Source organism: Bombus vosnesenskii, unplaced genomic scaffold, assembly GCF_011952255.1.
Source record: "Bombus vosnesenskii isolate JDL3184/JDL3185 unplaced genomic scaffold, Bvos_JDL3184-5_v1.1 scf7180000014854, whole genome shotgun sequence".
Taxonomy (NCBI): Eukaryota; Metazoa; Arthropoda; class Insecta; order Hymenoptera; family Apidae; genus Bombus; species Bombus vosnesenskii.
In genome coordinates this window covers 229,433-254,560 of record NW_022883686.1, presented here as the reverse complement: position 1 = coordinate 254,560, position 25,128 = coordinate 229,433, and the positions used below count along the sequence as shown (strand labels likewise).

The 25,128-nt window shown below is 40.8% G+C and overlaps 1 pseudogene; it reads right to left on the bottom strand.

Annotated features, from left to right (window-relative positions):
• Window positions 1–14,287: 14,287 nt before the first annotated feature.
• LOC117240738 lies at window positions 14,288–15,352 on the bottom strand (annotated as a pseudogene).
• Window positions 15,353–25,128: the final 9,776 nt, after the last annotated feature.

Genomic DNA, 25,128 nt, shown 5'->3' with positions numbered 1-25,128 from the left:
ATTAAATCAATAATTCATCAAATTTAAGTATACTTGACAAATTTTCATTTCGTCAAAAACGAAGCGTCAATCAAGAAACATTTATTGTATGTAGTATCGTGGACGAAAGGCCTAAGAAATATCGGGCGAACTACAGACAATGTCGCGAGAGCCGAGGCACTGTCGGCTCCATCAATGCATTACCGGGTCCTTCAGGTAAATAGGTAAATAGCCGAAAAGACCTTCGTGACCCTGGCTACGAGCGTCTGTAAAACACGTGTGCGGTGGGCCCAGCAATAGACAATAGAGCGCTACAACGGCCCAAGAGGCAGTCGAAAAGCAGAGTGCGAGTCGAGCGGAGACAGAGGTTGCGAGTGGCGTTGCCGAGAGAGTGTGGATTGCGCTGTTTTCTGTGCGTTTGGCGTGAATAGTTCAAGTTGAACAACAATCGTCTTTTTCTGTCTGATTAACATCTCTATTGTCCACTCTTTGTAAACACATTATATCACGATATTACATGTATATTTCCAATTTGTGTCTTTCACGTAGAATTATCTCCTTTTCGCTAGTACCACCAATTCAATTACATTCTGTATAATGGAGGATCTGAGTTACTTACGTGCGACAATAGATGCCATTATCCATTCATCCGATTGCAAAATATAAGCACATTACAAATAGAGTGAGTTCGGAAGTTAATAGTACTTTAACATTGTTTCCAAGAGAACGGTTGCGTTGAGACCCATGGTTGCCTTCAGATTTTTTATCCTCACGATGACTAGAGCACGACACAATAAAAGAATTTCGCCCTGAATTGAAGGCGAAAGTCAACGTGCAGCTACTTCCTTTGCAGTTCTTACCGATGCAGTTCTTACACCGACTCGTAGGTGTAGAATAAGGCTATGATGCTCGGGAGAAATCATTTTTGAGCGCCCGATACATTTTGTAGAAATGAAGCGAAATTACTGCTTAAATATTATTTTCACTATTATTTATTATTATACTATAATAAAATTATTCTTAACTATTATTTTTATTCAGAATTTAAATATTTTAAATATTATTTAAATATTTTAAATATTTTTTAAATATTTTAAATATTTTTTAAATCTACAAACCACCACGGCGTATAAAAAAAAATATAAGTTCGGCTTCTTATCGTTCCTAGATAAACACCTTTCGTTGTTCACCACCAAGTAAAAGAATAAGAAAATGTTAAAGGTTCAAGGAAATAAATTATATATAAAAAACACATTTAAACTGTAGCATGGACTGGTTCATCCAACGTTTTGCTTTGGTTATCGAAATACTCTTATCTTTTAAAAAGCAGTGGAGTATGGTTCTTTCTGCTCTGTACATCTTTCACCTAGGGAGATGTCGCATTTCAGAGACATTTAGGTCAACTTCTGAATGTTAGAAACTAATAAACATAACCTAGAACTATGCATTTTTTTTATTCCATGTATTTAGTTTCGTCTTAATTTGACTTGTAGAATTACTTATTAAATTTTCTACCAATCATTGCCGCGTACGTGTTGCATCAATAAAATTTAATACAGAGGAGGAGAAATGTACCGTTTATACAGATAGTGCTGGAAGTGAGAATACCTTCCAGAGTTAGTACAGTTCAGAAGTGGATATGTTGATGAGGTGGCCTACAGTCGTTGATGATGATCAAATCGTAACTGTTAGGGAAGTGATACATTTACACTGTACATGAGAGTGTGTGTGTAAGGGTTAGAGGGCGTTAAGCTCTTAGTGGAGACAAAATACTGTTGCCAGATGTTAGAAGAATCTAAGATAGTCGGTTGGCGACAAGCGTGCGTGCAAGACGTTCTTCAGAGAGTAATGTAGATGTATAACTGTTGTGTGGGAAATATAGTCAATTATTTGTATTCCCGAATCCTCGAATTTCCTTAACAGTAACACTAATTGAAAGAACTGTAGCGGCACATGAGCCAACGGAATATTTGAATCGGGAGAGACTCATATTATTGTGCCTTGGAATACCAACGTTGTTTGGGTTTGCAAAGTCTAAAGGTAAACGAACTCCGGACAAAATTTTATTGTCGTCATTTGTAATCGCCAACCGGAGTTACATATGAAATCTAACTTTGAACTTTTTATAATAACATCTGTCGATATAATAGTTGAATAGTTAACGAGTGCAAGAGTTGAATTGTTATCGATATATGAGTTTCGAGCGAGCGACGATTACGACCGGCATACACTATTTCTGTACTTGCACTTACATTGATTTTAATGTAATTGACTATTACAATTTTACCACTCGTTTCTTTATAAAACAAACCAACACGTTTAAAATAGCGTCCCAAATTGGTGACCCCAACGTAATATAAAAGTGAAAAGAGGTGAATGTGTTACATTCAAAATGGCGAGTGCCAATCAGGACGTAATCGCGACGGACGCAACGGACAACGTACGCTTGGTGAGCACACCGCTCTGGGTACCGCTGTTCTGGAGTCACGGGGTGATACTGTGGTTCCAGGTATTGAAATCACAGTTCGAGGCTGCCCGCATTACCAGCGACGAAGTTAAATTTCATATCACTGTTACGAGTCTTACTGAGCAGCAGTTCCAGCTGGTCCGGGACGTATTGCTCGACCAGCCGATGACGGGGCACTACGACCGATTAAAGTACAAGACTCGCCGACTTAGATGCAAGAGTGCGCAAGTTGTTGGAGTGCGAAGAAATGGGCGACAGTACTCCGTCGTAATTTTATCGGGACCTAAAGAAACTCGCCACCCTCTCAACACCAGATGACTTCGTCCTTACTACCGGTTCATATCCAGCACGTCTTGGCCACCACGAAAGAAAAGTTGAAAATTTAATTCAGATGGCCGATCTGATACATGAAATTCGCCCTGAGACGGGACGAATTGCCGCCGTCGAAGCAGAAACAACAGATGGCGAATGGCATAACAGCAACTCGGACCCGATACACAAGCTGCTATGTCGGTTAGTAGAGCGAATAGACGCGTGAAGCCTCGATAGCCGTCGCCGTCCACGATCACGCTTGAGACGCCGACGTTCACGTTCTCGAGAAAGGACACAACCGACCGGCCTATGTTATTACCATGCGATCTTTGGAGACCGAGCACGAAAGTGCCGAGCTCCTTGAAAGCATGGAAACGGGATCAGACATCCATAAACGCGGCGTGCGACAACAGCTCAGGATCAGGATTTGCGTGTACCCGCGCAATAAGTCACACGGACCTGTGAACAAAGACACGTGCAAACTGTTCGCGGCAAACGGGACACGCATCACGACTTACGGCACCATCCTAGTGACCCTCGGCATGTTGCTTCGACGAGCATTCAAATAGTTTCACGGTAGCGGACGTTAACACGCCTATCATTGGTGTGGCTTTCTGAGCCACTATGGGTTACTGATTGACCCTCGAAATCGACAGCTCATCGACAAGACCACCAACCTATCTTTGACAGGATACACGGTCACAACTGAAGCCGTGTCGATCAAGACAATCCTCGATGAATCGACGTATCACCGACTTCTCGCCGAATTTCCGGACCTAACCTGTCCACCCTTTTTTGGACGAGAAAAAACTCGACACGGTGTGGTAGACCACATCAAAACCACGCCCGGCCCCCTCGTCTTCAGCAAACCTCGACGCCTCGCACCCGACCGACTCAAGTGAAGATGGAGTTTGATGATGGAGCAAGGAGTGATACGGCTATCAAAGAGTTCATGGGCATCACCGCTGCGTGTCGTATCGAAGAAAGACGGCGGCCTACATCCTTGCGGCGACTACCGTGCGTTGAACGGTACTCACACGTCGCATATCAAAAACTTTGCGCAACATTTGCACGGTAAGCGTATCATTTCTAACATCGACCTCCTCCGCGCTTACCATCAAATGCCAATCGCGCTCGAAGACGTTAAAAGAAACTGCGATTACTACAGCCTTCGGACTTTTCGAGGCAGTGAATACGATGTTTGGACTTTGAAATGCCGCGCAAACGCGTCAACGATTCGTTGACGAAATCACGAGAGGCCTAGATTTCGTCTACGCGTACATCGACGATTTTCTAATAGATTCGGAAGACGACAAACAACATTGCGAACACTTGCGAACGCTATTTAACCGCCTAAACGACTACGGTGTCGTAATAAACCACGCGAAATGCAAATTCGGCGCGCACGAAATCATATTCCTGGAATATACGGTAAACGCCGACGGAATAAAGCCGCCAGCCGAGCGTGTGGAAGCGGCTGTAAACCGTACTCGCAAGACTACCGATAATGTCTAACGAGTATCGACCGTTTCTCGCGTAAGCCCGAAACAATGCCCATAGCCGATATGGAAGCATCAACCGTTGCTTCAGCCCTACATGGATAACTTCTTTGGCGTACCCTTGAAAATAGCATCCGACCAAGAACATCAATTCGAATCGAAACTATTCGAAGAATTATGCCTGTTGCTCAGCATCAAGCATTTGCGCACAACGGCCTATCATCCTGCGACCATTGGTATAGTAGACAGTTTACATCGGCAATTAAAAGAAACGTCAAATTCGATGACACGAGCAACTGAGTCGAAAATTTGACGATAATTTTATTGAGAATTCGAACAGCCATTAAGGAGGACCTGAATGCAAGGGCTACCGAAATGGCTTGCGGTACTGAAATACGGTTGCCAGCGGAATTATTTGTACCAACGGTTCAGCAAGCAAACTCGGAATACGCGAATCGGTTAAAAGAGCGAATACTAAAAAGCCCAAAACCGATCGCACGACATGGTACGAAAAAAAGTTTTTACTTTTCCGCGAACTCTCGTCTTCACCCTATGTGCTCTTGCGTAACGACGCCGTCCGAAGTCCCGCCCAACCACCTTACGACGGGCCATGCAAGGTGATACAACGCGGAGATAAGAATTTTATCAGAATTTTAATATAATTATAATTATAATTATAAGAATAAGAATTTTATCTTTATTTTATTAAAAACGTGACAGTCTCTATAGATCAAATAAAACCCGCCTTGTCGTACCCGACGACAACTAGCGACAAAACGCCGAAAGCCGCGACGTGTTAATGCCGCGCAAAATTCAAATCGAGCGAAACGATGGGCAGACAAGTACAAGTTACGAAAACGCGAGAAATATGTACGTATCGCACGCGCGCAGAAGAATTCGCTTTCCTGATCGGTTACAGGCAGGTTTCGAGTAAAGCTGTACAGCTTGTTTTGCTTGGAAAATCTACCTACGACAACCTTTGTAAACCAAACAAAACAAAAAAAAGAAAACGTTATCACTGGTAAGAGGGTTGTAGTGGCACATAAATCAAGGAAAGATTTGAATTGGGAGAGACTCGTATTATTGTGCCTTGGAATAGCAACGTTGTTTTGGTTTGCAAAGTCTAAAGGTAGACGAACTCCGGACGAAATATTATTACCGTTATTTGTAATCGTCAAGCGGAGTTATATATGAACTCTAACTTTGAATTTTTTATAATAACACCTGTCGATATAAATAGACGAACGTGCTCTCTAGAACAGTCAAATACTTGAATAGTTAGCGAGTAGAAGAGTTGAATTGTTACCAATATATGAATTTTGAACGAGTGACGATTACGACCGGCATACAGTATTTCTGTACTTGCACTCACATTGATTTTAATATAATTGACTATTACAATTTTATTACTCGTTTCTTTATAAAACAAACCAACACGTTTAAAATAGCACCTCAGGAGTTTAGGTCACACAAGACATGTTACATACGTTGTTGAATATATATATGTACAAAAAATCAATGTATCTAAATCTTCGTATTTGTTACGACCGTTCGCGGAGAGACGCGGTCGCGAGGAAAACGCGTCAGCGAGAGGCGTAAATTCTCGCTACGATTCGGTGAATCGACGCCGCGAAGTAGTCGTTCCCCTGTTTCGGTTAGGATAACAGAGGTGGTTGATATGAATATGACACAGTAGTAAGTTATATTTCACCGTTTCTTCCACAACTTATAACGAGGATAGTTACACTGGTGCGTATGTACGAGATGAGTGAGTGACTGAGTGATCTGCGGGTGTGTATACCCGCTCGAAGGATGTTGACCGTTCGAAGGATGCAAAAACAGTACTCTTGGAAGACGATGCTGTCTCGGAGGAGAGCTAAGGATGAGTGTGTCGAGCGCACGGGACCATCGGATTTGTTGGTGCCGATGTTATTTAGGAAAGTGAGGGAATAGGCTTCGTTTTAATTGGTTAAACGAAGGGTCTTAACCGCCCTCCAGAGAAAGTGGTTAGTGGGAGGAAAGTTGCAGCGTACGTGACAAAAACTGACTTTCCCTTGTTAAGCCGTGGTAGACAATAGTCTCTAGAAATTCCTCCGAACCAGATGTTTGTTTCGTTTGAAGGACCTTTTCTAGGAAATCTATGTGATTTATGGAAAGTCCTTGAAATCATGGAAGATACGCTGCGAGTATCCTAAGACATCTGGTTGCCATATTGCCCGCGGTGTGTGGCCTCGGCTAGGTAGAGTGTTACGCGACGTAACAGTATTGTATCTGAATGTCACCTAGAAAGACGCTATGAACTTTCGTTCCAGCACAATGATATGGTAATCATATATTATATTAATTGATATTTCAAATGTTACACATTTGAATTACGAAATTGAATAGAATAGCAATAATAGTATCTGCATCGTTTACCTCTTTGTTATAAATGCATTTGAGTAAGTATTAAACATTTTACAACGTCAATTTATGAAAACATAATAGGAAAGAATTACTTACTAATGCTGCAATTAGTGCTATCGACGTGGCTGCTCCATAAACTATGACTGATTCGAAAATAAACTGTATAGCTAGAATAACCTCATAACGTGGAGAGATTGTTGCTGTGAATGGAAATTCCATTCTGATTAAAAACTTCCTTTGTTTTGAGTCTGATGAAAGTTGCTCTTCGTCAAATAATGTTAAAGCAAGTCCTGCATATACGAAGAAAGTAATCGCGAAATAACCAATTAAAAAATTCGAAATGCGGAATGATAATACAGCCTTATCCGACATTATTCGTTTATTTCGAGCGGTAGAGTTATCAATATTCCAGTCTTCAAACATGGTCGTCAGGATTTCATAAAACGTTCTGTTACAAAATAATATTTTCTTTAAATCAAGTATAAGAAATATATATCGAAAATTGAATTTCGTTAAACGTTTTTCAATTATCAGTGCCACTGTAATTTTGACGTAACGATAGTTGTTTCATCTAAATAAATATACGGTTATATTGGATGCGTATTGGATCGACTAGCTCATCGTTCATATACAGTCCATCTATTGAAAGCCTCAACACTTCACTGACTGATAGCCGATTAATCGGTTCTTTGTCGTCGACGCTTACCGACCGATAGCCTATTAATCGGCTTTTTGTTGCCGACAATCTACTTATTATTTGAGCAGTAATTTGTTATTTAGTACTAAGGTTCCTTGCTCAGTTGTGTCAGTTGCATTGCTTTGTAAGCTCCTACAGTTTTATACCTATTTGAAAAACTTACCGTTCGCGATGAATGAAAAGAATGGTATTGGAGAGTCTAAACTGAAACAGAGACGGCGCCAGAGAGAATCTGCGTCTGAACTGCTGGTCGAAAGTGCGTATGCTGTTGAACCGCTAGCGGTCAGTAAAGTGTTAAAATAAATGGAAGTGGTTATATCGAACATCACCCAAACTCGTCGGTATACGTACGATGCATCGTCCAAATCACTTTGATTTTTTCGTCCAACTTCTTGCGACTAGGAATACGATTAATTCGTCGTCTGGACACTGCACGTCCTATGTCGTCTTTACACGCAAAGCATAAAATCGATTCGATCCTTTCGTCCAATTTTTTGCGACTGAAGATATATAACTCACATCTTTCAAGCGAACTTCTTCAAACTAATGAACTATTTGAAGTTGTTCACGATGTAAGAAAAATGGAAGATTAATGTACGAAGTGAAAGATTTGAATAATTCTAGAAATAGACGTTTGTATAGATATTTGTGTGTTGCACAAATAATTGATGCTCACAATTAGAAATTTTCATGATGAATGTGACAAACATGTGTACTCACGCATGCAAGTACGAATCTGAAATTTGCAGTATACAATAAAGTCTCCATAAAACTTGAAAATTTGGGACCGCTATGAAATATTTATATACACTTGCACACATACATGCACACACACACATTTTCAAATTATATTTTGCCGACACCGACGGACGTAGAAACAGACAGCAGAGAAAGAAGAGATAGAGTGATCGACAGTTGCGATAGTCATAATAGACTAAAAGCCTACATCTCAGGCGAAGCAACGCTAATGCAGCCAACAGACTTTTTATTTTTGGCTTTTGTAAATCAAAAATTCATTAACATATTAACGCAGTGTTTCTCGTTAAAATGAAATGGGATGTTATGCGGTTCAGGTTTATCTAGTAAGAAATAGTAAACATTTGTTAAATCCGTGTCATATTAGATCTGATCGTCCGCATACGCATCCAGTATAACCGTAACCTAATGAATAAATTTTGTTTATTTACTTATAAAAAGTAAATAGGTTATACAATATATTTATATCCTACCGCTTATGAAGCCAAATAATGGTAAATTTGAGGAAAAAGAGTGAATTTGATAAAGTAATGCTCAATCCATCTAATAATTCAATTAAACTCGATTTAATATGTGTAATACAATACCAATATTGAAATACTAGAAACGTTAACATTACTGTCGTCCAAATGATAATTTTTAATATTGGACAAGAAGAGTCTGGCCAAATACCGAACAAGCGAAGACTATATTCCAAAGGACGATTGATCATACTTTTCGAAGTCATCTTCATCAACTTTTGGTCTACATTAAAACAGAATGTAATACCAGTCTAATAATTACTATAGCTGTAATCGCACTGATTTATTAATATGCGATAATAAAGCCCGGAATTTGGCACTAAATATCATATCAATTAATATTATACGTAAAACTTGAAAAGTCAAAAAATTTCGTTATCTCGAAAACTCGTTGTAGGAGACCTCGTATTATTATTTATTTATTTAACATTTTTCTCAACTTAATTAAAATCTTTTCTAAAATCTTTTCGAGTAATACCACTGCAGTGACAATTCAAATAAAATGAATAGTGCACGTTGAAGTAATTTCTCTAACATAGTTGCAAGTTGCACAGGTTGAATGTCCACTATATACTAAACTTTTCTCAGTGTTCTTATCGATTAGCTGAAATTACCTAGCATTATTACACTAATAATCCTAAGGTATCAATAATAAAAGTGAAATGACTTATTTTCCATAACTGCAACTTTAAGAAAAGAAAGAAGTCCACTCATTTATAATTGAAGCGATAAGAGCATGTAATTTTGCTTGCGTTCGCATTATCACGAATTTTATAGCGATACTCCTAACTGCTGAAGGAAAGACTATAATAATATTCTGTACATACGATGACTCATACATGACGACTTCAAATGACCAGTAAATTAATAAGTGAATTGTTTGTTGCATGAAAAAATGTTTCAAAGGTTGCACAATTTCCAGAAAGACATACAGAGCTGTGATCGGTGCGTTGTTACTTTACCATCTTATCGAGCTTTTAAATGTAATGTCTAACATTTCTTTTCGGATTCATATAAAGCATTAAATTGTATGTGAAAATTACAGAAATAAATCAATTAAAGTGATATGCACTACTAGGCGATGCAGAATCTTCGGTGGCTTCCTGAAACGGAGATTTGACCGACGTCTTGTGATAGGTCGTACGCTGTTACGAACACGCGATTTTAAAAATAAGAGATCGTCACTGAAAATTTCCTGGCGAAGAATCTAACCAAAAGGAAATCACGAGAATCGAGAATCTAGTCGTTTACTCGACTCGGAATGATTTACGATAAAGAAAAGAATGGCGACGATGGATTTCGTGCGATGCAAAACACTACAAATCTTTATTCGATTTGAACCGAGGTAGGTGCCGCACAATAAATTAATATATAAGGAATGAAACAATTCTAAATAAATAATACAGTAATAAATAAAGAATGAGAAGTTCTTTGCGCGATATAATAAGCAATACGATACAGTAGTAGAGGACTTGTGTAGAGCATGTTTGATCGTGAGATTTATTAGACGAGATGTTGAAACCGTCGAGTGTATTTAAAAATAATTAAATAAATTAGTATACAGACAATATTCGCTGAGACGCTTGTACAGTGTATAAATCGCAAAATAAGATCGCTGATGAATGCACGATAGATACTCGTAAATGCTGATCGACATTGCTGAGGCGACACTGTTTTACCCGGAGTTTATTATTACATTACGTGTATCCTAACGATCTTGATACTCCGAGGCAAAACAACAACATGATTTGAATTGTCCTCTAACTCATATGCCGCTACATTAACAATACTTTGCTTATAAATTGTAAATTGTAATTATAAACATATAAATTGTGTAAAGTTTTACAAGTGTTAAATAATGGAATCCCAAAGAAGACTATTTTCGTTACAACAGCAATCGTTCCGTGCCATAGCGTGCTCAAACGCGTGGCGTTGTTGGCAAAAAGTACGGTTTCTCTCTTCTGCTCTCCCACTTACACGAACAGTAGCGCGTACGTAACGAGATATTTCCCCTTAAAATCACACCATTCCGAGAAAGCTTGGTAATGTTATTAAATTTAATCTTGCCCGCCGACTAACGTTTAGTTAACGTTAAATTTAGAAACCTTTACACGCAATTAAACATTAATTAAACATACTAAAATCTAGTACGAGTTTCTAACATCTTGGAATTCGAATACTTCGTACGTCATAATCGATCACTAGATCATTCTCTTTTATATAACACTTGCCGTGACCGTGGAGCATATCGACGGAGCACCATCATGCTGATAGGATATTTGTGAACGTATGACAAACGGTACATGTTTTAATAGATCTGTGAACAATTCTCTAGTGGAGTAGGGTTCAATGATTTGGTGATAACATTCAGACTCCACCAATACGATATTGATTGCCAATTTCACGAAGCTAATAAGGATTATCTATTTCTCAGCATTGCATATCTTCTAAAAGATTGTAGTATTTTAGACCGTATTTCGTATAATACTTTTTTACATAAAATATGATGCTTTACCTGAATTAGGAAAGAAATGTTAAACATTCCATTTAAAAACTGAAAAAAAATCACATCTCGATAAAAAAACAAAATAACAACAACTGATTACAGCACTGTAAATTCCCTCGAAAACCGTACAATTTTTGCTTGAAACAGTGTTTCGTATACCAAATAATTTACGAGTTAAGTGAAGTCGTCATATGGCGGGTTTCGCCGTATACAAGCTACATTAGATTTTAACTTTGCTTAACATTTGAAATACAAAATTAGGATTCACCGATGTGTGACACGAATTTTCGATCGGTAAAGCGGTATATTTTCTTCAGCAGAGTATGTCTGAGTATGTTGCGAGGTATGTTAAGGTATGTTTCAGTTACCTTCAGTACGTTTTATCACAAGAAAAGTTGGACGGCGATACTACGATAAAATTACGTAGTGACACTTTCTACAGAAGAAAAAGACAAGTGGCTGGGGTTTAAGAACCTTGTTTTCATGGAGTGCGCGCCGTTCGTTGTCTATACTGACTATTTACTAATAACTTACACCTAGCAAAATGTTATTCTAGAGGGACAAGAACTTACATTAGCACAGTATCAGTGACCGTTTAAAGTAGGTTCTTACGTCCGCTGCACGTGCAACCTGTCATTGTGCGCCTATTGCGTTTCCCGAGACGAGGTGGGAAGTAGTTCGCCAAAGAGTTGTACGAGCTAGATTCGAAGATAGGAAAGTTATTCGATAGGATGGTTCCGATAAATCGCTTTATCAGAGAGCAGTGGACAGGCTTCCATCTCGCTACCTGTTGCCATGTGTGCGAAAAGTTGAAACGATGTAAAGTTTCACAATCATTATCACGTTACAGACACGTGATGTGGATAGATCGGCGATAGGTGCTGATGTATAGATGATGAGACTGCTGCTGGTGTATAAGATATTGTCTTCGTCCGAGTTGGTTTCTTCTCAGTTAGGAGTCGTGGAGAAAAAATCGGCCTACGATTGCCGGGATTTGAACCTGTTCTTGAGCATTCTGTCTTTGTTGTCGCTAGGAGAGACGTCAACGGGAGTCGTAAATTCCCGTTACGATTATAACAATCGACACCACGACTTGATCGATCCCCTGATTTCCGGTGAGATAATAGGGGTGATTGAGTTTGTATAACACTGTGATTCACAGAATTATAAATTATATATTTCCAACACTTAGATTACACTGATGAGCATAGATAGATAGATAATCACTTATCGCACGAAGATAAGATAGATATGTACGTTAGAGCAGGGCTCTTGTGATTGGATTCAATGTATTAGTGGACGTAGCACTATAAGATATTTAGGAGAGGAAATGTAGGCTCGACAATACCGAGACCGACTCTCGCGTTATGTTTAGACTGCACGATGGGCATTAGCGGTAGACTTAGTAGTTGACTTTTCCAACGATGTAGAAGAAGTGAAGTTGAGTGACGATGCTGTGTCGGAGGAAAGCTAAGGATGGGTGTGTCTAGCGCACGGGACCATCGGATTTGTTGGTGACGATTTTAGTTAGGAGAGTGAGGGAATTGGCTTCGTTGTTAATTGGTTAAACGAAGGGTCTTAACCGCCCTCGAGAGAAAGTGGTTAGTGGGAGGAAAGTTGCAGCATACGTGAGAAAAACTAACTTTCCCTTGTCAAGCCGTGGTAGACAAGAGTCTTTAAAAATTCTTCGGAAACAGACGTTTGGTTGGTTTGAAGGACCTCTACTAGGAAATTCCTGAGATTTATGGAAGATACTTAAGGCTATTGAGGGTACGCCGTACGGAAGAGCGGACATCTGGTGTCCGTCTGGCCCGCGGTGTGTGATCTGGGCCAGGCAGAGGGTCGCCCGGCATAACACCCTCTTCGGCGTGACGGCACTCTCGATGGGTGCTGCCCTCTCACCCTTTCTCTCTCGGCGATGTACTCCTGTTTCACCCTCAGCATTGCTTCTACGATCGCCACGGGGGCCAAACTCTCGCCGATGGCGAGTCGTGGGACACGGCGCGGTTCTTCCCACGCGGGGCAGACCTCCAGCGTGTGTTGTGCCGAGTCTTCTCCTTTCCCGCAATGATGGCAAGTGCTAGTTACCTCCTACCGAATTCTTACCAGGAACTCCCCGAACGCCCCGTGCCCGGTGAGCACCTGCGTCATCCTGTACGTCAGTGGAAGCCTGCCACAATCACTCCAGGCCTCCCAGTTCGGTAGGACGATTCCAACGACCCGCTGAGGCCGCACCGCATCCTCGGCGGCGAATTGACTGCGCCACCGTTCCCAAGTCTCGAGTCTTGCCTCTCCCCGGACGTCGCGGACCGACTGGTCGGCAGAGTACAGGCCCTGCAGTTGATGTTACACCTGTCGGGGCGCTAGGTCCTTGAGCTCGAACGGAGGAGACGCCGCCAGGACAGTCGCCGACGCATATGATATCATCCGGTATCGCCTTAGAGTCCTGATGGCGGTCGTTCTATGAAGCTTCCTCAACAAGAGTAGACTGCGTCGACTTTTCATCAGATCCTCTGCCCACACTGGAGCCCCGTACAGGACCTGAGGGCGGATGACTCCTTCATACAATTGGCGCACTCTGACTTCTGCCCCACCGATATTCGGCAGCAGTCCACATAGGGCGTTGGCTGTCGTCGTCACTTTGGGAACCAGGAGCTTGAAGTGCGGCCCGAACGTCCATTGATTGTCGATGGTGAGGCCTAAGTATTTCATCTGCGGTCCTACCTCAACCTCCTCTCCGCTTATGACCAGACACGGGTTGGGCGGAGAAGTCCCTCTACGTCGGTAGTCATAAAACCGTATGGCGTCCGATTTTTCTGGGGACACCTTCAGGCCCAGCCTTCCTATCACGCAAGCGGCGTCAAGCTCTCCGTGACGCAGCGTCTCGTGCCACCCGCGTCCTCCGGCCACGACCAATGTGTCGCCTGCGTAACACACCAATCCTGAGTCTGGGCGCATGGGGCAACCAAGCACCGTGTCATATGCAATGATCCACAGAATCGGGCCTGAAACCGAACCCTGTGGAACCTCGCGTTCAACGGGGGTTCCCAGCACCATTCTCCATGCTTGTCGGTGTAGCCGACCCATTTGTCGTTCAGGTAGGCCCGTATGACACGAATGATGTAGGGAGGCATCTCGAAACATTCAAGGGCATCTAATATCCTGTCCCAGGGTATGGTGTTGAATGCATTGACTATGTCTAAAGAGACAGCCAGCGCTACCCCACCCTGGGAAACTATGGCCCGTGACATCTCTCCCTGGTTCACCGCATTCATCGTCGAGCGGCCTCGCCGGAAGCCGTACTGGCTTTCGTGCCAATCGGGCACTTGCCTTGACCTGTGCGCCTCCCGAGGGGCGGCAATGCCACTTTCGAAGAGCTTGCCCGCTTTATCCAGTAGACATACCGGGCGATCTGCGGACGGCGAGTCTGTCGGTCGTCCCTCCTTCCGAAGCAGGACCAGCCTCGCCATGCGCCATATCTGAGGATATACTCCCTCCCTCAGACAGCTTGTAAATAGGTGACGTAGTCTGGGAGCCATGATCGTCATCGTCTCCGTCCATATCCGCCCCGGGACTCCTTCCGATCCCGGGTCCACGTTGCGAGAGGCCATGTTATTCGTCGCATCCAGCATTTCGTCCTTCGCAACCCCTAGTTCCTCTTTCCACTCCACTGCCCAAGTCCGGGTAGTGCGCACCTGCCCCAGGTTGTCCTACTGTGGCGGGAAGAGTGTGCAAATGGCCTCTCCCAGCAATGCCGGATCCATATCTGCCGTCAGTGGTGCGGCCCTTGGACGCAGCCTCTTCAATATCATCCTGTACGGCCCTTCTCACGGGTCGGATTCGACTGACTGGACGAGGTCCATCCAGGCTGGGGTTTTAGCGCTCTTGATCTTCCGCTTAAGGTATGTAGCCACTCTCTGTATGTCTCGTAGCGGATTGAGATCTCTTCTTCGTCATGTAGCCGCAGACGACGGGCGCTCTGGAACCGCTTGCGGCCTCGAATGCACCTCGCCCGTAGCTCATTGCGATCTCTGGGGTCTACCAGTACACATTCCCGTTCTGTCGAGCCCCAGGCACGGAGCGCGGCATTGATTCATCAGATGCCGCTTTCATATCTTGGTGAAGGTTCTCCGCCTCCTCGTCCACGCTTGTCTCCTCTGTACGGACGTCCCAGTTCCAGGCCGCGGCAATGGCTGCTGCCTGGAGCATCTCGTTGTCTCTATCCTTGAGGCACCATATCCGGTGGCAGGTGGGAGCGTTCCATTCCCCTGATACCGCGGGCCTCTCTCGCGGGCATTGTCTCCGGGACGACCTCCACGAATATATATAGATGGTCTGAGAGAGTCTCAATCCCTTCAGCTACTCTCCAGTCTGAGACCCGCCTAAGGCATTGGGGGTATCACATGTGATATCGACGATGGAACACCCTCTCCACGCCACACATGTGCTGGTCGAGCCTCTGTTAAATAAGAGGAGTCCGAGGTCCGCAGCCCAGTCTGACAGCACCGGGCCAGGAGCATCTGTCCTTGTGTTCCCCTATTGCGTGGAGTGAGCATTAAAATCTCCCAGGACGAGGACCTGACTTCGATTCTTAATTTGTCTACCTTACTTTCTTCCATACTATGTACGAGAACGTGTTAAAATCTAACCTTAAGACCCTCTTCATGTTCTTCGTTTGTAATTTTTCTAAAACTACCGATTCCTTCCATTCCTATATACCTACTGCGTGATGCTTTTCACCAATTGCCGAAAACTGTCATTCTTCTTTCCAGGTTACTTTTAAACCTCCTCTCCCCTATTCCCCATGTCTGTTTCATGGCTATCACGCCCTTCTCTGCCATCTCACTCAAATGCTTTTTTGAGTTTCTGTTTCTTGCAGAATGTATTCTAAATACTATAAATCTTTTACTTTGACCTTTATTCTCACTCCATCACCCTAATTTCCTTTGCCTCTTTTCTTCTGGCTTTTTTTCTTGATTATTAATACTTCCGACTTTCTCGCGTTTAACATTAAATCTTTTTCTTTATCGAAAATCGCTACAAGGTTGGTAAAAAACGCACACAGCTTCTCCCCTCTTTCCTTAATTTCTCTGTTTATCACGTAATTCAGGGTAAAAATTATTGCGATGTGTGTCATTTTGTGTGCTACACTAGATTAGCCGCGTAGTAGTGACACACATATATGAGTATGAGTGTGTGGGGGAGGACGCGCGTGCGCAGCGTCTCGTAAAACAGAAGAATGCAACTGTTCCGTACTTATGGTGGAAGAAACGGTAGTTAAACAAAAGGAGTGCTGAGACGCGTGCAATGCGTATCTATGAATATCTTGTAAATCACATATTAAATGTCATATACTGCATATATACCTCATTCTCCATGTTATCTATTCCTATCACCATTCCTTTATTTTTTTAATTTCTTTATTTGGATTCTTACTTCCTATTCATTTATGGCATCTCCTTACTGCCAGTTCCCTCTCATTCTTGCATTCCTTTCTTTCTGCCTCCTTTGTTCTTCTCCCTCTAGTAGCACCATAAAATATTTTCTCCATCCCTGCAAGGTGTTTCTGTCTGTTATTTCCATCGTAACATTCTCTTTCGCTGTTGGTACTGACGTACGTCCATACTTTATTTGTGTTCTTTATTTCTTCTATTTCTTCTTCTATCCTTTTTTACTGCTTGTTCTTCATTTCTTCGCATATCTTATTCTCACCTCTTCTGATTGAAAGGCTCTGTCTGTTGTACCGGACTTGGTCGCTAACAAAATGACAGTTCTCTGAATGATAATCTCGGAGGCGCGAGAGTCCAAGATTCCTTATTTGCGTTCAGTAAGGTAAATCTGTGTAATGCTCTAACAAAGAGGAATTTCCTCTCTGGCGGTAGGATCTCTATCGTTTCATAGACGAGAAAAAAGTAGTTCGCTCTTTTCCGTAGGCGCAAAAAAGTGCCGAGAAATGTGGTTGTGACTCATACCTTAGCCTTCGACATTCATTCAGCCGCAACCAACCCGGTGTCACTGGGTTACAAAACAGTAAATGGATGGCCCTGTATCATGAACGTGTGTAGAGGACTTGTGTAAAGGATGTTGGTTGGTGAGGTTTATTGGCGAGATTGCTCGTTGTTGAAACCGTCGAATATATTTAAAAATAATAAATTAATATACAGGCTATATTCGCTGAGACCCTCGTAACTTAGACTCGTTAATTAGATCGCTGATAATTCGTTGATAACTGAGTGATAACTGATCGACAACTGACTGTAACTCTTTTCGGTTGCGTCCGTTTATTTATACTGGTCGGGGGAGAGTCAGAAAATTCGAATTCGTCTTCGTTCGACGGTTGCACGTAGCGGCGACATTGTTTTGTCCAGAGTTTATTTATTCTTACATTACGTGTATCCTAACGATCTTGATACTCCGAGGCAAAACAACAGCATGATTTGAATTGTCCTCTAACTCATGTGCCGCTACAAACGTCCTGCAGAGCTATCTTACTTGTGAAACGTTCGAACTACAACGCGAGTTACACCGGTGATCAATTAATTTAGTGATTTCTTGTGTCTCCTACGTGACACCAGAGTTGCAGCTGCTTGATCCTCTTGATGGCATGCTCTCTCGATAAATGCAGTCGGTGGGTAAGTACAAATCCAGAACAGTGCTTTCCCTCTTTCTTTGCTTCTATTTTCTTTTGTCACTACTTCTCCAAACCTACTGTAGTATCGTGGAAATTAAAATATAAATTTTATAATAAAGCTATTAATTGGACAGAAAACGATGTTTGTTTAACTGAAATTAAATGCGATACTCGTATCTATCTCAAATAACTTTACAGTCATTTGGCAACTCTCGTCACAACGAATCTAACACACTCTCTCTCTCTCTCTCTCTCATTAGCAACTCTAACAACTCTACAACACTGAAAACTCGATCAACTCTAACGACTCTACTCTTAGACGACCATACCTTTCTTTCTTTCCACTGCTCTTCACTTTGAATTTTCGTGCTAGTTCTTCTATATCTCTGCACCCCCATCAGTAAGTGATCTGATTCTATACTAGTTCCTTTCTGATACTCTTAATATAGTGTTTTGTCATTGGCCCTATTATTACGTAATCGGTTATTGAACTGTCTTTCTCGCTGATGGAATTGTAATCTACTTCATTTCCTTCCATATTCTCGTCTAGAATTTCTCATCCGTTTTCTTCCACTATTTCCAACAGCTTTATTCCTTCTGTGTCCTTTACTGTATCTTTTGATTTTGTCCTTTCCTCTTTGTCTTCTCCATCGCTTCAGAAGAAACCTACTTTTCAAAATTTCCTCGCTGGTAGTACTGATAAAAACAAGTAAACGGATTTTAATAAATATAGGTTCAAAAGACCATTAGTTTCAGAGTAACTTGCATAGTATTTAAAAGGAGTTATGTAATAATTAAAAGGATAGTATGTAAAAGATTTGTAATTGAATCTCACCGAATTACATCGTTACATTTTGTTGTAAAATAAAGTAAAAAGTAACTGAGATCGAGCGTGCTCTCGGTTATATGAACGTGTATTCTGTGAAGATCATTGATATATTTTGTTCTTACATAATTTTTCCAAAATTTTTGCTGTTTAAGACATACATATATACATGGTACAATATTAAGTTACAACTTTTACAAAATATTTAATTCTCAATAACAATAAAAATCGTATTGAAAAGACCACTTTTAATAAGAAAAGTAGTAAGTAATATAATTAATATCTATGAAAATAATTAGCTTCTATTTAAAATCCTTAGCCTTGCGAGTTTCCTTATATATTTAATGATCCCTAAATGAGTTGTATTCGATTCTCGCTGTATTTGAAACCATTGTATAGTTGTATTTAAGCATCCAATGCATCCATGTCGGTGGAAGTTTGTTCATTACTGTTGTTAGTACTAAATTCCGCTTCCTCTACTTCATTCCCTTCTTCTTCTTCCTCTTTTAATTCGTCAGTAGGTGTGTTATGTCCTGTAACTTTCCGTATAATTTCTTCATCGTTTAAAATTTGGTGACTTTGCTCATTTCTATCATTTTTAGTCCATTCTGCGAATGGAAGATTCTCTATTTCGTAATCTGCATAGGAAGAGATACATCGATAAAAATCAATTTGATGAATATCTGAAATTTCTTCCTTATCATTATTCCTTCCGATCACTTCTTCTATTTCCTCGGAATGAAGTTTCCTGCATGCTGTATGAAGATCTTCCATTATCAATAAATGCATGCATCGTTGACGCCGGCGCCGATAATCAGGGTTTTCTCTGGAAGGTGTCGCCCGAATGTACGGTGTGCTTTGTGCGCCGGCGCAGCACCAGATTACACTGTTCAACACGATCGCAATTTTTCAACTTTGTCCTCAATTTATAGCAAAATTACAAAAGCTACACGATTCCTGACGGGTTTAAAGAATTCCGCGGACTTAAAATAACACATTGATATCCAATAGTTTGGCAATATCAATTTGCATATATCTGTAACTGTCAAGTAAAGCTGACGGGACCAGCTTTGGTCCTAATTTCGGAGTACTCTTTTCCATTTTTCTCAAAAAGCAGAGGTCTGACACGAATTCTGACCATCAGACGCAATTCTGTGAACATTTTTCCATAAGAAACGTTCATAGCACAAATCAAAAAATTTTTCAATTCCGTACAGGAAAAAAGAATAGTCATGCGTGTTTGTCGGAGATCGACGGCGCATGCGCGAAGGAACATGCACGACGAAAATAGTGTTAGTGTATTTTCGACCAATCGCGGGGAGACGCAATTGCGAGGAAACACGTCAAGGGGAGTCGTAAATTTCCGTTACGATTATAATAATCGACACCGCGAGTTGATCGATCCCCTCATTTCCGTTGAAATAATAAGGGTGGTTGAGGTGGTATAACACTGCGATTCACAGGGTTATAAAATTTATATTTCCAACAACTTTGTAAAGAAGATAGTTATTTAAGGATAGAAACCCAGTGATGACATGTTGACTATTCTAACGATGAAGAATAAGTGAAGTTCGTTCTTATGTGATTACGGAGGAAAGCTCGGAGTGGGTGTGTCTTTTGATCTAAGGACGTGGATTCGTTGTTCACACTTTCCGTTAGAACAGTAAGGGTAACTATCCGCGATGCCCATTGGTTATAGCCAATATTAATAAGTGAAGATCGCAGGAGGAAGCCTCCTTTCGACGTGCAGGGGCGACCTTGTGCATGGGAAAAACCGACTTTTCCGTTAGACACCCATCCGCTTTCTCCGTAATTTGTAGGAACGTACAATAAACCTAAGGACTGTTTAAGGACCATCCATAAACCGATAAAATTTATAGGAATAAACTAATTTAAGTTTAAGTTTATGGTGGATCCTTGAGATTATTGAGGGTAAGGGCCGGCACACATCTGGCCTCTAGTGTCACAGTGGCCTGGTTTTTAATGTGAATTGAATTTACAATGCACAGGAGGTATACAAGGTAATAACTGATCCATATCCTTATATTTTTCATGTGTAATAGGTCTGGCATCGTTATACAAAGACGTCAGAGCGATTCTTTCAAATTCTGTATTCTCTATCGATGTTTTATATAAAATAGTATACGGTACACTTTTGCCGAACCTCATCCAACATATTTTCTGTCACTTTACCTTTTCCCCGTTAGTATTTTTTCTTACCCGTTTTCGAGTTGCATTTTGTAGATTTTTGTAGATTTTTTGTTGAAACGAAATTCTCTCGTTTCATTTCGTGTAAAATAAATTTGTTGCTTTGTTTACATTGTTTTATAATATCATAATAATTCTGTGGTTTGTATAAGAAATCCTTTTTTCGTAATGCCCCGCCACCCATGTTTATGGAAATTGGACTTGCACCACTTTCATAATCAGTCGTTAAACAATTTCTTTTATTGGCCAATTTTAAATTGAACAAAGCATTGGCATTTTTTAAGATATTAAATATTAGCTAGTTATAAATAAAGAGTTTAGACTAAATTAATTACAAATTATGTGATATCTCATTTTTTTACCAAAATGAATTTACACCTCTTTCAAAATAAACGCTTCATACTACTAAATTCAAGTAAAATATCCTACATCGTGATAAAATACATTTCCTTTATTTAATCATCACTTTATTTGTAGATATACTCGTTGATATAGATGCTGGGTCAAAATATATCTTCGAATACGGACATAAACATCGTTTCATAGACATTTAAGGGTCAAACAAATTTTATGTTCAATAGTTTTACAAAATTGTTGTTAGTAATTAATTAATTATAATCATTTCCTTCGCTTGTATACTATATGTCGGAGAAGCGTCAATGATGGGGTTGGGAGCGTTCGATGATTCTGAAACATAGCCATTGTTGCGGTATAGTAACAGCACGGTTTATTAACACAAGTATGGGTAACACAGGTTTGACGATCAAACACGGCGATTAAGCACTTGCGGCACTAGTGACAATGATCCCAGGTTCGATAACGAATTCGCGGTCAACGGGATGATAGATGAACGTTCTCACGAAATCTAAGTCTGAATAGTTGCTGATTGTAAAGACGTTACTCTTTAGTCGATGAGGTCGCCAGAAAGAATGCCTTTCCCGTTCCGATGATGCCACAGAGGAAAACTATCACGGGGTGTGTCTAAGGACGTGAGATCATCGGATTCGTCGAGAAAATCCTTCGTTCGGAAAGTAAGGGAAATTGGCGTCGCTGCTAATTGGTCAATCTCCATATCGGTGATTAGAAAAAGATGCTAGTTGCCCTCGAGAGAAAATTGCTAGTGGGAGACGTTCGTTGGCAAAATAGGTCTCCGCTATCTTCTCGTAGTTGGGACAAAGACTGTTTGTTTGAAGGACTTAAGATTTATAACGGGCCCTCAGGCTAACTGAACATGTACTGCGAAGACGCATCGACATCTGGCAATCATACATCTGGCATAGGATCTACGTGTGGCGAGCCACAGGACAGAAACCGTTGTTTACTGTCGCGTGCCGCTACAAATATTTCTTTTAAGGAGAGATATAGAATTACTCCGTATCTTCGTTCGACAAAGCGTTCATCCCTTGACCGCAGCTACGTTAGGCGACGGGCTGTCGCCTCGAGCCAAAGCTCACTATCACTAATCTCGAACAATTACAATCGAATTGAACAACTACAATCGTTTAATCACAGCTGTCGTAGACTCTAGATTACAATGCTGCGGGATTATCCAAAATTCCAGAGGCTTCGGTGTTCTCTCGTCTCCGACATATATATATGTATGTACAATATTTAACATATCAAGTCTCTAAATACAATAACTTCAGTAACAAAAAGTTTGGTATTGCAAAGATCACGCAAAAAACAAATTATGAAATTAAATACTGTAGAATATAATGCAATATAATATATATAAAAATGATAGTATAAAAATGTTGCATTCCTAAAGCCAAAAGTAAGATGAAGATGCAGAACAAAAAAATTGCGCTTTGTTTTTTACAACAGCGCGAAGTTTTCCAAGAAAAATTATCAATTATAGATTGTACCCATTTACTCATTAAAATCTATAACTACATAGCGGAAATATACCTCCTTTTGTTTCCATAAATAATTAATAAATAAGAGCACATATAAACAATGTTTATAACAAACTTTGTACATTATTTTAAAAACTTTTCCACTTATTATTTGATAATTCAGTGGCGAATATTCGGATTGAAAGTGTTAAGATCCTGAAACATGGAACATGAAAAATCAATAAAGAAACGAATAAAAATAGGATGAACAAAGGGTTGAATAAAACGAATACTCTCGAGAAATTCTATGCCAGTAGTGAGATTATTGCGACTGGAGCAACGGGTTTCGTGGGAATAGGTCTTCTGGAAAAACTGATGCGCGTGTGTCCGTGCATCGCTGCCATCTTTATACCAATTCGCCCCAAAACTAACGAGACGATAGAACAACGATTTAAGAAGCTCACAGATGATCCCGTTCGTAAATATTATTCTTGTTTCTTTCAATAATTAAGCCTGTCAGGGGCCAAATTGATTAACTTCCTTCTCTGTGATTCAGCTGGTATTTTCTTGTCTTTATTTAAGTCTTTCGCTAGCAGATAGAAATCTGTCGTTAGAGGAAGTAAACATAGTGTTTCACGTCGCGGCCACCGTCAAATTCGACGAGCCATTATACATGGCTGTTAACGTGAATACGACAATTCGTACCTTTACTGCTCGTGTCATCGAACTTTGGAACGAAATAAAGCATCGAATTAGCTTTGTCCACGTTAGTACAGCTTATAGTAATGCGGAACAATATGAAATTGGAGAGAAAGTTTATGCGGAAGCATAAATTATACGGAAACGTTGTTCCATGGTTTACGAATATTATATTTGTAATTATAGCGTGAAGAATATGTTCACTCATTATTGATTTTGCAGCACGAGTTTGAGACCTTCCAAGGTGATCGATATTCATGACAAATTCGACAAAACGTCAAGCAACTTAATGAAAAAAGGATTTTAAAACTTATCTAAAGACATACACATTCAGCAAGAATTTAGCAGATCAGGTTGTAGTCAGCAAGAGCAAAGATTTGCCACTTGCGATAGTATGGCCAAATATAATTGATGGCTCTCTGAAAGGACCATGTTTTGGTTGGTTGGAGAATATTTTTGCATTGAATGCTACTTTCATAGATCTTTTTCATTGATAATTCAATATTCCTTAATGATTGTTTGCATGCTATGTTACGCTATATCGTGATAATGAAGTTACTGTTGACAATTTCAGGCGTAACGCATTTTTCGGCTAATGTAATTCGATTGTTAGAGTATTCCAAAAGTTTCGGTTTATTTAAGTAACGTGGACAATGGAAATGCAAACAAATGTAGATTACAAAAGTCCACTTTTGCTCTCAATACGTTTACCTCAGCCTAACCCGTTACCTCAGCCAATTAATTCAATTAATTCAGTCACCTCTATTATCCTAAACGAAATATAGGATCGATCAGTTTCGTGGCAGCGATTGTATATCGTAACGAGAACGTTAAAGTGTTAGTATTTCAAACATAATATGACAGATTGTGAACGTTACGTCAGGATATGCGCTATGTATGCCGCTATTTGTGAGATTGCATTATTTCGCGCAGTTTATTGCCTGGAGACCTCTCAATTTCCGACAGACGTGGAAGTCTGTAGGGGGTCTCTTGCGCTCTCAATAGCAGTCGGAATATCATGGGCCCATGTGCGCCGTAGACTCTCATGCCAAGAAAGTACTTGCGTGCACTTGGACCCTAACCTCATCCCAGTTACATCTTCTGCACAGGGCCGGACGCTAGTATCTCTCTAAACTAGCTCGTATATCTTATTAGCCTCTTTGTATCCTCCCTTTCGTGCAATTCTCATGGCGGCATCTATATTGACAGATATTTAGATAGCTTCTTATAACATTAGTCTCTCCTTTGGGAATCTGTCGCTCGATCAGGCTGGAGTGGATATGATCGGACTGGTTTTTGTCAACGAGATGATCGTGGGTTGTCGAGATTGACTCATCATGGTAGTCGGTGCTGTTTATCTCTTGCGAACTTGCTGCTGGGATATCCATGAGGCAACGTCGAACGGTCACAGATGTGAAATCATAGTCATTAAAACGAAGTCTTCTTGACGACTCTGGGCTTCTGTCGGGCGAAATTGGTAGAATAAGGTCGGCGGAATAATCTAGGATTTGGTTGCGCCCAGTTGCTTTTATCTATTCAATGTGATGTTTGTAGACTTTGCCAAAATAGACGATCTTGTAGTGTAAACCTTCGAGTCGTGTAACGAATGTATCTAGGATCCACGTGTCTGTGCGCTCGTTACCGGAAGGAAAGTAAACCTGTTGTGTCGACTAGGATTTGCAGAATGTGAGATCGAATCAGTCCTGTCGCCTCTCGGCGATCCTCGTTTGTGTACTTTGAGGTCGCAATAGATCAAAACGTATACACAATTTTCGTTTTAAGAAAA